We start from the raw sequence: 15189 nt of genomic DNA, 5'->3' as shown, positions 1-15189 counted from the left end.
AGTCACTAATCTTTTACTTATTCACTTCTTTGCAGATCCTAATAGGCTGCTTCCACTTGGTCATTAGTGACTCTGACAGTATTTAAACTGCACTTTTTTTAACTGATAGGTTGCACAGTTATTGCATATGTTGAATGATTGTTTGTTTGTGTAGCACTATATGCACTTTCATGGTTCCAATTTTTTGCACGTTATAATTCTTACTGAACCCGGGTTCATCCACGAGGGGGCTCATTCTCTGAGCCCCCAGTGGTTACAAGTCATACATCCACTGAGACTGAACATAATAGATTATTATATCTAGCAGGCCCATTATGTTGAATATGGCTGGAAATACAATATTATGCTGTTTTTAGATGTTTTTAAATTTTTGTGTATCATTGATATGTGTTTGCAAAGCTTGTAATAAATATATATTTTTTTGATTGATACATATGGTCTGCAGTGGTGCTGTGTATAGGGGTATCTTTTCTTTTTAGTACTATGTTTCATGAGGTGCTAAAATCCCAGGATAGTATAAATGACCCCATTTTGGAAAGAAGACATCCCAAAGTATTCAGTGAGAGGCATGGTAAGTTCATAGAAGATTTTATTTTTTGTCACAAGTTAGCGGAAAATGACACTTTGTGACAAAAAAAAATAAAATTTCCATTTCTTCTAACTTGCGACAAAAAAAATGAAATCTGCCACGGACTCACTATGCTCCTTTCTGAATACCTTGAAGTGTCTACTTTCCAAGATGGGGTCATTTGTGGGGTGTGTTCACTGTTCTGGCATTTTGGGGAGGCCTAATTGAAAGCACCCCTGTAAAGTGACCCCATTTTAGAAAGAAAACACCCCAAGGTATTCTGTTAGGAGTATGGTGAGTTCATAGAAGATTTTTTTTTTTTGTCACAAGTTAGCGGAAAATGACACTTTGTGAAAAAAAAAAACAATACAAATCAATTTCCGCTAACTTGTGACAAAAAATAAAATCTTCTATGAACTCATCATACACCTAACAGAATACCTTGGGGTGTCTTCTTTCTAAAATGGGGTCACTTGTGGGGTTCCTATACTGCCCTGGCATTTTAGGGGCCATAAACCGTGAGGAGTAGTCTGGAAACCAAATGCCGCAAAATGACCCTTGAAATCCTAAAGGTACTCATTGGACTTTGGACCCCTTAGCGCAGTTAGGGTGCAAAAAAAAGTGTCAGACATGTGGTATCGCCATACTCAGGAGAAGTAGTATAATGTGTTTTGTGGTGTATTTTTACATGTAACCATGCTGGGTGGGAGAAATATCTCTGTAAATGACACATTTTTGATTTTTTTTTTTAAACACAATTGTCCATTTACAGAGAGATTTCTCCCACCCAGCATGGGTATGTGTAAAAATACACCCCAAAACACAAATCATACTACTTCTCCTGAGTACGGCGATACCACATGTGACACTTTTTTGCAGCCTAGGTGCGCTAAGGGGCCCAACGTCCTATTCACAGGTCATTTTGAGGCATTTGTTTTCTAGACTACTCCTCACGGTTTAGGGCCCCTAAAATGCCAGGGCAGTATAGGAACCCCACAAGTGACCCCATTTTAGAAAGAAGACACCCCAAGGTATTCCGTTAGGTGTATGGTGAGTTCATAGAAGATTTTATTTTTTGTCACAAGTTAGTGAAAATGACACTTTGTGAAAAAAACAATAAAAATCAATTTCCGCTAACTGTTGACAAAAAATAAAATCTTCTATGAACTCGTCATACACCTAACAGAATACCTTGGGGTGTCTTTTTTCTAAAATGGGGTCACTTGTGGGGTTCCTATACTGCCCTGGTATTTTACGGGCCCAAAACCGTGAGTAGTCTGGAAACCAAATTTCTCAAAATGACTGTTCAGGGGTATAAGCATCTGCAAATTTTGATGACAGGTGGTCTATGAGGGGGCAAATTTTGTGGAACCAGTCATAAGCAGGGTGGCCTCTTAGATGACAGGTTGTATTGGGCCTGATCTGATGGATAGGAGTGCTAGGGCGGTGACAGGATGTGATTGATGGGTGTCTCAGGGGGTGGTTAGAGGGGAAAATAGATGCAATCAATGCACTGGGGAGGTGATCGGAAGGGGGTCTGAGGGAGGTCTGAGGGTTTGGCCGAGTGATCAAGAGCCCACACGGGGCAAATTAGGCCCTGATCTGATGGGTAGGTGTGCTAGGGGGTGACAGGAGGTGATTGATGGGTGTCTCAAGGTGTGATTAGAGGGGGGAAATAGATGCAAGCAATGCACTGGCGAGGTGATCAGGGCTGGGGTCTGAGGGCGTTCTGAGGGTGTGGGCGGGTGATTGGGTGCCCTAGGGGCAGAGAGGGGTCTAATCTGATGGGTAGCAGTGACAGGGGCTGATTGATGGGTGATCAGTGGGTGATTAGATGGCAGAACAGATGTAAACAATGCACTTTGGAGGTGATCTGAGGGTAGGTCTGGGGCAATCTGATGGTGTGGGTGGGTGATCAGATTGCCCGCAAGGGGCAGGTTAGGGGCTGATTGATGGGTGGCAGTGACAGGGGGTGATTGATGGGTGGCAGTGACAGGGGGTGATTGATGGGTGATTGATAGGTGATTGACAGGTGATCAGTGGGTTATTACAGGGAAGAACAGATGTAAATAATGCACTGGCGAATTGATAAGGGCAATCTGAGCGTGTGGGGCAGGTGATTGGGTGCCCGCAAGGGGCAGATTAGGGTCTATTCTGATGGGTAACAGTGACAGGTGGTGATAGGGGGTGATTGATGGGTAATTAGTGGGCGTTTAGGGTAGAGAACAGAAGTAAACACTGCACTTGGGAGGTGATCTGATGTCGGATCTGCGGGCGATCTATTGGTGTGGGTGGGTGATCAGATTGCCCGCAAAGTGGCAGGTTAGGGGCTGATTGATGGGTGGCAGTGACAGGGGGTGATTGACAGGTGATTGGCAGGTGATCAGGGGGGATAGATGCATACAGTACACAGTGGGGGGGGGGGGTCTGGGGAGAATGTGAGGGGTGGGGGGGGGGTGATCAGGAGGGAGCAGGGGGCAGTTTAGGGTTAAAAAAATAGTGTTGACAGAAAGTGACAGGAAGTGATTGATGGGTGATTAGGGGGGTGATTGGGTGCTAACAGTGGTCTGGGGGGTGGGCAGGGGGGGGGGGGGGTCTGAGGGGTGCTGTGGGCAATCAGGGGCCGGGGGGGGAAATCAGTGTGCTTGGGTGCAGACTAGGGTGGCTGCAGCCTGCCCTGGTGGTCCCTCGGACACTGGGACCACCAGGGCAGGAGGCAGCCAGTATAATAGGCTTTGTATACATTACAAAACCTATTATACAGATTACATGCGGCGATCCGGGTGCTAGTAACCCGCCGGCGCTTCCGAACGGCCGGCGGGTTACAGCGCGAGGGGGGCGGAGCCAGTCGCCGGCGGCTGATCGCGTCACGAATGACGCAATTGCCGCATAACCACGCCTGCCGCCGCCACCGCCGATGGGCGTATTGCGGTCGTTTAGGCCCAGTCTTTGCCGCCGCCCATCGGCTGGGGGCGGTCGGCAAGTGGTTAAATGAATTGAAACGCTATGGCAGGAGACCTAGAAGGACCCCACTGCTGACACAGAGACATAAAAAAAAGCAAGACTACAGTTTGTGAAAATGTAAGCCAAAATCTTTCTGGGAAAACATCTAGTGGACACATGAGACAAAGATAGAGCTTTTTGGTAAAGCTTTTTGATAGAGCACACCATTCTACTGTTTACCGAAAACAGAATGAGGCCTACAAAGAAAATAACACAGTACCTACAGTGAAATGTTTTGGGATTGTTTTGCTGCCTCTGTGTGCAAGGCATCATGAAATCTGAGGGTTACCAAAGGATATTGGGTTGCACTGTAGAGCCCAGTATCAGAAAGCTGGGTTTGCATCAGAGATCTTGGGTCTTCCAGCAGGACAAGGCCCCCACATATACATCAAAAAGCATGCAGAAATTAATGGCACCAAAAGCACTGGAGAGTTCTGTAGTGGCCAGCAATGAGTGCAGATCTAAATCCCATTGAACACCTGTGGAGAGATCTTAACCAGTTCAGCCTTCAGTCGTTTTCACTTTATGCATCCGAGCAATGTTCACCTCCCATTCATTAGCCTATACCTTTATCACTACTTATCACAATGAACTGATCTATATCTTGTTTTTTCCGCCACCAATTAAGCTTTCTTTGGGGGGTACATTTTGCTAAGAGCTACCTTACTGTAAATGCATTTTAACAGTAAGAATAAGAAAAAAAATGAAAAAATTCATTATTTGTCAGTTTTCGGCCATTATAGTTTTAAAATAAAACATGCCTCCATAATTAAAACCCACGTATTGTATTTGCCCATTTGTCACGGTTATTTCACCGTTTAAATTATGTCCCTATCACAATGTATCGCAACAATATTTTATTTGGAAATAAAAGAGCATTTTTTCCGTTTTGCATCCATCACTATTTACAAGCTTATATAAAAAAAATAGAGAGAAATATTTCATCTTTACATAGATATTTAAAAAGTTTAGACCCTTAGGTAAATATTTATGTGTTTGTTTGTTTTTTATAGTAATGTTTTTTGTTTTTTTTTATTAAACATTTTATGTGGGCATTTTTGGGAGGGTGGGATATAAATAGTGTTTTATTTGGGGAAATATTTGTGTATTGTAATGTTTTTTTACTTTTACTTGTAGTTTTACTTTTTGGCCACAAGATGGCAATCTTGAGTTTGTTTACATGCTGTCACTCTAAGCGTACAATGTACGCTTAGAGGGACATAGCTTCAGAAAAAGCGTAGCTTCCGAGAGAAGCTGTCGCTTTTTCAGCGGGGGAGAGGAATCAGTGATCGGGAACCATAGCCTGATACATTGATTCCTGGGCTACCGAATCCGCGGCTGGGAGTGCGCGTGCACACGAGCGATCGGCCGCGGGAGCGCACGTGGCCTCCTGGACGTAGGTACTACATCCTGGAGGCATAAGTGGTTAAAATTGCTGTTGGGAAAAGGGAACCATTCCAATAAGAGAGGCCTGGAGCAGTTTGCAAAGTGGACCCAAACTAAAAAAAAATAAGCTGACCATATTCCAAAAGAAAAATACTACAATATTACCTAGCTACTCCTCTGCCATGGTTTAAAATATTTGATAAGTGGATTGCTGCATCAAATTCAACCTACATCCATTTTAAAACTGCAAATCGTACTAAAAAAACATGAAAACACAAATGTAAATTGCATAAAAATGTAAACGCACGAAATATGCATGAAAAATCATAAATGTATATGATTTATTTGCAATTTTGTTTCGGCTGCATGTATAGGGCTAATGGAAGAGCGGTGGATTCGGAAGGCGGACGGAGATCGGGACACAGGATAGGTAAAGTATAAATGCACACATGCGTGGACATTTATACACTAAGGAAGCAGCGGCGAGGCAGCAGACTCGGTCAATCGGGAATCGGCCTACGGTGTATAGGCAGCTGACAGATCTCTCTCCGATCAGATAGAAATTTGACTTGTGGTCGAATCTGCCCATCATCGCCTGATGTATGGCTATCTTAACTGTTCTTCAGAACCTAATGTTCCTGCTACAGTTTATGGCTAATTTGGGGTTTCAAAATCTCTCTATTAAGCTAGTGCAACAGTAACAGGAGCAGATGAATCATCAACATAGATACAAAGAGAATGAAACCAATAGTAAAGCCCGAAGATGGCCTACAATATACAAAAGTGAAGGAGAGGAGAGGCGAGGCTGGCACTGCTGATTCAGGGTTTTATTCGCATAACAGTAAAAGATACACTTATAGTCATAGGTTCAGGCAAATGCTAAGAGCGGCTCAGTGGGCGCCAGGTCAGTGAACTCCCGCATTTTTGCGGATTGTGAGGGTTCACTGACCTGGCGCCCACTGAGCCGCTCTTAGCATTTGCCTGAACCTATGACTGTAAAGCCCCATACACACGCTCAACAGCGGTCTTTTATGCTTTCACAACTTTTGTTGTGAAACAAGTTGAAACACCTAAAAAAAGTATTTTGCTATTGTTCAAAGAGCTGATAAGACTGATAAGAAGTCAATCCAACAGTTCAATAGTTACAGACACTATTGTGAAATTTCTAGCGAAAAATCGTTTGAGCGATCAGAAATTCTAATTGGATTGGTTGTAAATAACCTCAGTTGATGGACACAATCGATTATGAACGAGTGAAAAAAATGTCGTCCGAATGAATTTTCGTCGAACCAAAATTTTAGTTGTGATAGATAGGAAGCAAAGATTGGTTCGTTGATGGCGTAGTGAATGATGTATTACAATATTTCACTTCCGATCAGAATTTCTGATCGCTCGAACGATTTTTCAGCAGGCTGATTGCAAGTGAGCTGATGCCTGATAACATTTGTAAGACAAGACGAATGGCCTGGCGCTGGATGTACAGTAATGTACAAATCTGCAGCCTGGGGAAATGAGGAATAATGTGAATGTAAACAAAAGAGGATGCAGAGTTACCACTTCCATTTTGCAATAACCAATAAAAGTATTGTCATAGTCCTCCCATGGGATTACACATACTCCTGGGTATCTACCCTTGTTAGCGATGATGCTCCTGGTAGGGTGTGAAGCAAATTACAGGCTACTTTCACTGGTAGTGCAGATTAGAGCGGGCCTACTCGCTGCTAAACTAAGGAGTCCTTAGTGCCAAGTCCCGCCCATGGAGGTAATGGAGCCACTCGCATTACAGATTCAAGTGGCTTATCATAATTGGTTGCATTTTGAAGATAGGCTTCATGATTGACTCAACTGTGAGCAGAAAGTTTTGCAGGACATGTGCTGCAAGTCTCACCCGTGAAGGTATCGGAGCCACTCACAGGAAGCGAGTGGCTGCCTCTATTTAGTGATGGCTGCAATTTTTAAGGAGCCCTTGATACTGTACCAGCAATTTGCCCAGCCTGACTATGCAACCCTAAGGTATACTTATCCTTGTAGTCCACCAAATGTGCAAGTGCTTGTACTGTACCTCCAATAGTAGGACAGAGTTGGTTCTTTGCAGCAAGGAATGTACCAGGGCATGCTTGGCCATTTCTACAACAATTTCTGCTATAGTAAACCACTTTCCATAGTCCTTTGGAGTTTACTATAACAAGATTATACTGTAGTAGAATATTGCTAAAATAACCAATATTCCACTACTTAATTCCAATAGTAAAACAGATATTTTAGTATGTCTTACCTTAGCCCTACTCTCACACAGAACTCTACCCATGTCAAACCCGAAGACCTCCCTCTAGCGATGCCTAACCCCAAGGCCTCCCTCTACTGATGCCTAACCCTAAGACCTCCTTCTACAGATGCCTAACCCTAAGGCCCCCTCTACCAATGCCCAATCCTAACCCCCCTCCCCCTTCCTGGTGATTAACACTTAAACACCCCCTCCTCCCCCCACCCCAATCTACTCCTATTTGGGTGACCGAAGGTACTGTCACAAAGTTACAACTTGCGGTTAAGCATGTAAATTTGGGCGCTTGGAGGAGCCCGAAAAAATCATGGGCGATGTGCAAATTGAAACATTGCATAGCAGACGCTCTACACACGCTATTTAATACCGCAATTTGCATATCAACATGCCTTGGCACCCACAACACAGAATGTACAAGTGCCACCGCAAAAGCCATGATTTTCGGCAAAGCAAGTAAATGTGGGCGCCCGGAGGCACCCAATAACATCACAGGTGTTGAGTTGTGCCGATATGCAAAATTGCATATCTGTATCCCTCGGGACCCACAATTTTATCAGGTGACTCTGTGCGACCAAATTTCCCAGGATTCTCGCAAATCGTGGGTTTTACAATAGGCACCTATGGTGGCGCCCTTTTTTTCCATAAGGGCTCCTGGGGCCTTTTTTCCTGTTTCAGGCTTTTATACCCATGACAGCTTTCTGCTTACTTAGTATTTTTTAAACAATCAATACAAAAAGGTGGCTAATGCTGCACAGAATGCATTACTCTAAAGTTAGGTTCACACTAATGATGGGGGATTGAAAATGACAACATGAAGGAAGAAAATAAAATGCTGTATCAGTATTAGTGTGCACTCAAATGCAACAAAATACTTACTAACGGAAAATAGTGCAAGTGCCATCACAGAAGACAGAAGTCCACCTATTTTTTGTTGTTGTTGTTTAATAGTGGCACACAGTCAGTGTAAAGTAACTCTATATTAAGGGATAAGAACAATCCAACAACTCGTACATACTCGAGAACAAGTAGCCCTTACATATAAGTTGACCACTGCAAAAATCCCCCCCCCCCGCATTTGTCCTACTACTTCAATGCAGGCGATGCAGCTCCTCTGGGTGCCTGGATCTTTCCCACCATCCTCCAGTACAGAAAGTGCAAATCCTCTAGGCGTTTTAATCTTTCCCACCACCTTCAACACAAAGAGTGCAGATCCTCTGAGCCCCAGCATCCTCCCCCTCATCCCACCTATGTGCAATGGAAGTGGAAAAATTCAGGGACTCAGAAGAGTACAGAACATTATGTGACGCTGCCACTCATGGAAAAAAATCCTTATTAACCTGCCTGCAGGACTTATGAAGATTCAGCAGGACACAGTAACTTCCTATTGATCTGGCAATCCCCTGATAACACACATCTAGAAGTCCCTTCTCTAGCTCAATTTGAGTATCAGAGCAAAAGGTGACCATATATGGCCAAAAATATCCTGAACACTGAAGTTTTATTAGTTTAAGTATATAAAGCAATCTTTGAAATAACAAACAAGTATACTTTGAGAACATCTGAATGGAGTGTGGATGTCCTACTCATGATTGTCTGAGTTTTCTACAGGTGAACTAGTTTCCTCTCATAGCTCTAAAGCAGGGGTAGGGAACCTATGACTCGGGAGCCAGATGTGGCTCTTTTTGATGGCTACATCTGGCTCACATACAAATCAGTAGGTGTTTATTCACTAAGCTACACTGATAAAGCAGCGCAGCTCAGTGTGGCAGAGCAAGTAAAAAATTCAAATTAGGCAAACTACTGCTGTAGCATGTACTACTAACTTACTCAAGCTCCCCCAAAAATAATGGCTGCTCCAATTGTCCCACCCTGTACCCTATGAGGTCCAGTGACATTGTAGGACAAGATCCCTGCACTTTGATTGGCCCAATAGGCTGCCTGTCACTTGACAGGCAGCCTATTGGGCCAAAGTGCAGGGATCTCTTCCTACAAAGTGAATCAATCCCCAAGTCAGTTAGCCAATTGTACAAGCTGTTAGTCGGTATTTCTCCTGTCCGGCTCTTGGAGAAATTACTGATGTTGCTGAAACCCAACAGAAGCTGAAGACGTGTTTGACACTTCCGCTGCCCGGCGGATCAACTGTATACACATCACCATAGCAATAGGGACGTGAGCCCTCTGCTGCAAATGCGCACTGTCCCAGTTTAAAACATATTGTATGGCTCTCAGGAGAATACATTTTAAAATATGTGGCGTTAATGGCTCTCTCAGCCAAAAAGGTCCCTGACTCCTGCTCTAAAGCATGCTGGTATATATACAGTAATACCAGAAGAGTGTAAATATGAATAGCCTAGTATTGGCAAAGGTGATCGGGAAGGAATGAGTGACTGTGTGAATGAAATAGAAGGAACCTGTCATAAGCAGTGAGAAGCATACAAGTATGATATATCCATACAAGATCAAACTGGTGGGAGTATTTTGACATGTGTTCAGTAAGCATTGTGGGAGTGGATCAGCGGATCAGCCATACAATGCCTTTTATCATGTTCATTCCATAACATACTGACCACCCTGTGCTCCCCATTTCACACCCACCTTATTTACACACATTACTCTGCCCCTTTATTTTGCTTATTGCCCGCTGAAATTACACTTCCACTCACCCAACTGTTTCCTCCATTATGCTCACACCTTCAATCAGTGGCGTAGATAAGGCGCTGTGGGCCCCGATGCAAGTTCTACATTGGGGCCCCCAAATCACTCTATACATAACAATTGGTACGGCGCACCTAAACCTGCCAATGGCAACTACAGTGTCAGAGGTGCAAGAAAGGTATAGGGAACAGTTTGTTAATGATTACCACTATTCAAAGTATCTATGGAAGTGATTATTATGAGCACAGGACCAATAGAGAGCTAATACTGTAGTTGAGGGAGGGCCCTTCGGGGCCCATCTGGCCCAAGGGTCCCGATGCGGTCGCAACCTCTGCAACCCCTATTGCTACACCCCTGCCTTCAATCCACCATGCTCTTGATCTTGCTTACAACATGCAAGACATCCTGCACCGCCTCACTTTATTAGAGACTAGATCTCACGCATGTCCATACGGAAAATTCCATAGCAAAATTACTCTTAGTCACGTGGCCACAAATGATGGATTCTCCTGGGTGCAAAATAATGGTGTATTTGTACTTTCAAATTGGCAATTATCTCCGACTTTACTTTCAGATCTGAAATCACTGTTGTCTACTGCCTGTCTCCAAAAAGCATATACAGCCACCTGTCAGTGAGAGACCTCATCAGCAGCTGTCATCATAGTAATCACTTTGTGTATTAAGAGAGGAAACACCTCCCAATATTGCCACTCAAGCAGATCTTCCTTTTTCCATACAAATTGTGCACCAACAATGTTGCAAGCGATCAACAAAATCAACAAAGCGATCAACAAAAAATTACCATTCCCAAATCGCAAATGTCTGGAGGTCTCCGAAGGGCAGCTGGCCTAATGACCATTTTGCACACAATGCATCTTTAGAGGCTCTCTAAACCCTAAGGCCTAGTGCACACCAGAGCGGTTCTGCTGCGGTTTGCGATCCGCTTGCGGGTGCGGATCCGCTAGGGTAATGTATTTCAATGGGCTGGTGCACACCAGAGCGGGAGGCGTTTTGCAGAAACGCATACTCCCGGGCTGCTGCAGATTTTGGATTGCGCATGCGTTTCTGCCTCAATGTTAAGTATAGGAAAAACGCAAACCGCTCTGAAAAACGGCACTTCAGAGCGATTTTGCAGGCGTTTTTTGTTACAGTAGCTGTTCAGTAACAGCTTTACTGTAACAATACATGAAATCTACTACACCAAAAACGCTTCCCAAAACCACAAAATGCTAGCTGAAACGCTACAGAAAAATAACAAAAAGCGTTTCAAAATTTGCTAGCATTTTGCGGATCTGCTAGCGGTTTTTGGTGTGCACCAGGCCTAAGAGCCTCTAAAGACATAAAATGGTTATTAACCACTTGCCGACCGCACGCTTATACCGTGCGTCGGCAAAGTGGCAGCTGCAGGACCAGCGACGCAGTACTGCGTCGCCAGCTGCAGGCTGATTAATCAGGAAGCAGCCGCTCGCGCGAGCGGCTGCTTCCTGTCAATTCACGGCGGGGGGCTCCGTGAATAGCCTGCGGGCCGCCGATGGCGGTTCGCAGGCTAAATGTAAACACAAGCGGAAATAATCCGCTTTGTTTACATTGTACGGCGCTGCTGCGCAGCAGCGCCGTAAGGCAGATCGGCGATCCCCGGCCAATCAGCGGCCGGGGATCGCCGCCATGTGACAGGGGACGTCCTGTCACTGGCTGCACAGGACGGATAGCGTCCTGTGCAGCCCGGATCACCGGGGAGGGGACAGGTAGGAGAGGGAGGGGGGAATTTCGCCGCAGAGGGGGGCTTTGAGGTGCCCCCCCCGCTAAATGCCTGCACGCAGGAGCGATCAGACCCCCCCTGCACATCATCCCCATAGGGGGGAAAAAAGGGGGGCGATCTGATCGCTCTGTGTGCCCTCTGATCTGTGCTGGGGGCTGCAGAGCCCACCCAGCACAGATCCCATTAAACAGCGCTGGTCCTTAAGGGGGGGTAAAGGGTGGGTCCTCAAGTGGTTAAACCAGCTGCCCTTTACAGAGGCTGACCCACAGCCTTCACAGTCTAGGTTAGTTAATTTTATGTTGATCACTTGCAACATCGTTGTAGCACAACTTGCATAAATAAAGAAAGATCCTCTTGAGTAGCATTGCTGGGAGTTGTTCCATAAAATAGGTAATATAAATTATCACATAATAAATGGAGAGGGATGTACCCGATGGCCACATCAACCATACATATAGTACATACCATACAAAATATTTCTGGTTTACTTCCTTAAAGTGGACATGAACTTACTCTCTGCTCTAAAAGATACGCAACAGCATAATAAAATTTAAAGAAAAAAAGTCCTTTGTTACAGCTTATACAAATCCTGCAATAAATCTTCAGTGTTTCAACTTCCTGCTTTCATGGAAACTGACATATTAACACCCTGTGATTTCAAATGAGCTTATCTGCCTTATCTGTCATAGTAGTCAGCTGACACAGGGGAGAGATCAAATTACAATTTATGATTAGAGAGAGATGAGGGAGGATTAGACAGGCTAAACTACATACAGGGTGCATTTCTCTAGGTTTTCCTTCTGTTGTGTGCAAGAGTTCAGGTCCACTTTAATTTGTTAAACATTAAACAGCATTTTTTTTTTAAGTTACACATTTCCTTTAAAGGGCAACTGAAGTGAGAGAGATATGGAGGCTGCCATATTTATTTCCTTTTAAGCAATACTAGTTGCCTGGCTATCCTGCTAATCCTTTGACTCTTATTTTTATTTATTTTTTATTTTTATTGAAGTATTTATATAGCGCCAACATCTTACGCAGCGCTGTACATAGAGTATATTGTCTTGTCACTTAACTGTCCCTCAGAAGGGCTCACGATCTAATCACTACCATGGTCATATGTGTATGTATGTATCGTGTAGTGTATGCATCATAGTCTAGGGCGAATTTAGGGGAAACCAATTAATTTATCTGTATGTTCTTAGGCTGTGGGAGGAAAAAGGAGTGCCCAGAGGAAACACAGACATGGGGAGAACATGCAAACTCCTTGCAGATGTTGACCTGGCTGGGATTTGAACCGGGTACTCAGAGCTGCAAGGTGAGAGCGCTAACCACTACACCACCCTGCTGCCCGTGTCTCTTAATACTTTTAGCCATAGAGCCTAAACAAGCTTTTACAGATCAGGTGTTTCTGTCATTATTGTCAGATCCAATAATTAGCTGCATGCTTGTTTCTGATGTTGTTCAGACACTACTGCAGCTAAATAGATCAGCAGGATGCCAAACAAATGGTATTGTTTAGAAGGAAATAGATATGGCAGCCTCCACTACAGTTGTCCTTTAAGTTGTGCACGTAATCATCTTGTGAAACTACTCAAAGCAACAAAAGCATTGGTTGTGAAACAAATCAGAAACCCCCACTGTCTTTCAGTGGCCTTCTTTTTCTAATGAAACAAGTTCAAGTTTTTTTTTGTTTAATAATGTTTGAGTATTTTTCAGAGCTATTGAAGAAATTACAACCAGAACTCAGATGTTCCTCCACGACCAAAACATGGTCCTAGGGAGATTTGATACTTTCTCATAAAAAGATATACAGCATTGCCTTCTAATTATTATAACCATATGTACAGTATAAATGCCCAACCCATAATCGTTACATCTGCAGCTACTGAAGCGATCAAATCAGAAATAAAAGGGAAATAAATGTCTCCCCAGACACACAGCTAAACATCTGACAATTTAGCTATCAAGGTGGATATGTGTTAAAGCATATTACCACATATTTTTATTCCTGACCATGTACTCAAGGTATGATCTTTCCTGCAGATCATTGGATCTTAAATTTATTGAGCTTGTGAGGATGCCCCCCCCCCCCCCATAGGTAGTATCATTGTCCCCAGTATAGGTAGCCTGGAGGGGGTAGCAGCCAGGAAGGGGGAGTTGCAGGTACAGCGGTGGAGAGGGGTGTCAGACCAACCCCCTCACCTGGGGCTCCCCTATCTGCGCTCCCCCTCCAGCTAATTGCGCAGCATTTCTATCAGGCAGTGACCGGGGAAAGCAATGACCTACCTACTTGCGTTTCACCGCTCGCGTCACTTCCTGCAATGCCACACACTGTACTGCAGAAGTACAGTGGACGGCATTGCAGGATGTGATGCGAGCAGTGAAACGCGAGCAGGTGAGTCAGTGTGAGTCCCCACCGCTGCGCCCGTTGCTCCCCCTTCCTGGCTGCTACCCCTATCAGGTGGCCTCTTCACTCACGGCCAGGCGGACGCTGCCTGAGAAAGCAGCCTCACCTCGCCTCATGGGTGGTACTGCTGTGATCTCATGATCTTAGTGGTGTAACCACACTGATTCAACAGTAATGAGTTATTCCAAAAAATTAACCCTCGATCATTACAAATGTTTGAAACCAACTTTGAGTTATATGCTTCATTTTATTTCCTGTCAGCATTTAAACCTCTCGGTACCCACTTGGTCCATAGCCTCTCTACATTCTCAACTATTTACAAGTTGTAAATCTAGCACTTTCCTTCAATATCTCCAGTGGCTCAGCAATTGTTCTGGCAGTGATTTGTCAATCTGCCAACATCAGGTAATGAACCTGATCAAGGATTTCAGAAGCTGACACTGTTGAGGGCCTCCTAGATATTTTTGGTCTATATATCTCCACACTACAAATTGGCATTCCTTAATAATCATTAACACTCTTTTACTACACTTACAAAATATGCTTAGATTTTGGGTGGTGGGTAGAACCAACAACACTTCAGCACCCCCTCACTATTTTAATATTAGGAACCAGATTTAGAATTTGTGGATAGGTGATCTGTCAGTCCTACAAGTTATGTAACTAGTTGTCAAATAAACTGCTTCCTGTAAGGTATAGCTCACCTTCCATTCCCCTTCAATGTTTCCTGTAGCTGATTATGTGATTTTCCTCAGCACTATTCACAAACAGCAGCCACTCCTGATAGTAAAAAGAATCTCTCTTTCTCCCTCTAATGGCAGGACTTCTTATGTTGTTATTCCATTATGGCTGCACCCCAAAGCTCTGGAAAATAAACAGTGAGAAAGAGAGCACTGGAGAGCTTTTATGACAATTGAGAAGTCAGTCACATAATTGTTTATTAAACAGCTACTAGTAAGCAATTGCATAAGAATAAATTGCTTTAAGATTTGTATCAAGTCCCTTTAAAAACACCAGTATCTAGTAAACTAATGACAGCAACAGATCTCAACAACAAAATGTCCATCACAAGTACTGTATGTGTGAATGATAAATAATATTTTTCACCAGGATTCTGGAAAAATGTATTA

The 15189-nt window shown here is 43.9% G+C and overlaps 1 protein-coding gene across 1 annotated transcript in view; it reads right to left on the bottom strand.

The window, feature by feature from the left end:
* The window catches only part of PHF2 (PHD finger protein 2), a 762463-nt gene that overhangs the window by 594492 nt on the left and 152782 nt on the right, over positions 1-15189 (bottom strand). The window lies entirely within an intron of this gene.

This window comes from Hyperolius riggenbachi, chromosome 9, assembly GCF_040937935.1.
Source record: "Hyperolius riggenbachi isolate aHypRig1 chromosome 9, aHypRig1.pri, whole genome shotgun sequence".
NCBI classification, from domain to species: domain Eukaryota; kingdom Metazoa; phylum Chordata; class Amphibia; order Anura; family Hyperoliidae; genus Hyperolius; species Hyperolius riggenbachi.
Note: the sequence above shows the minus strand (reverse complement) of the source record. Positions and strands in the feature narration are given on the sequence as shown.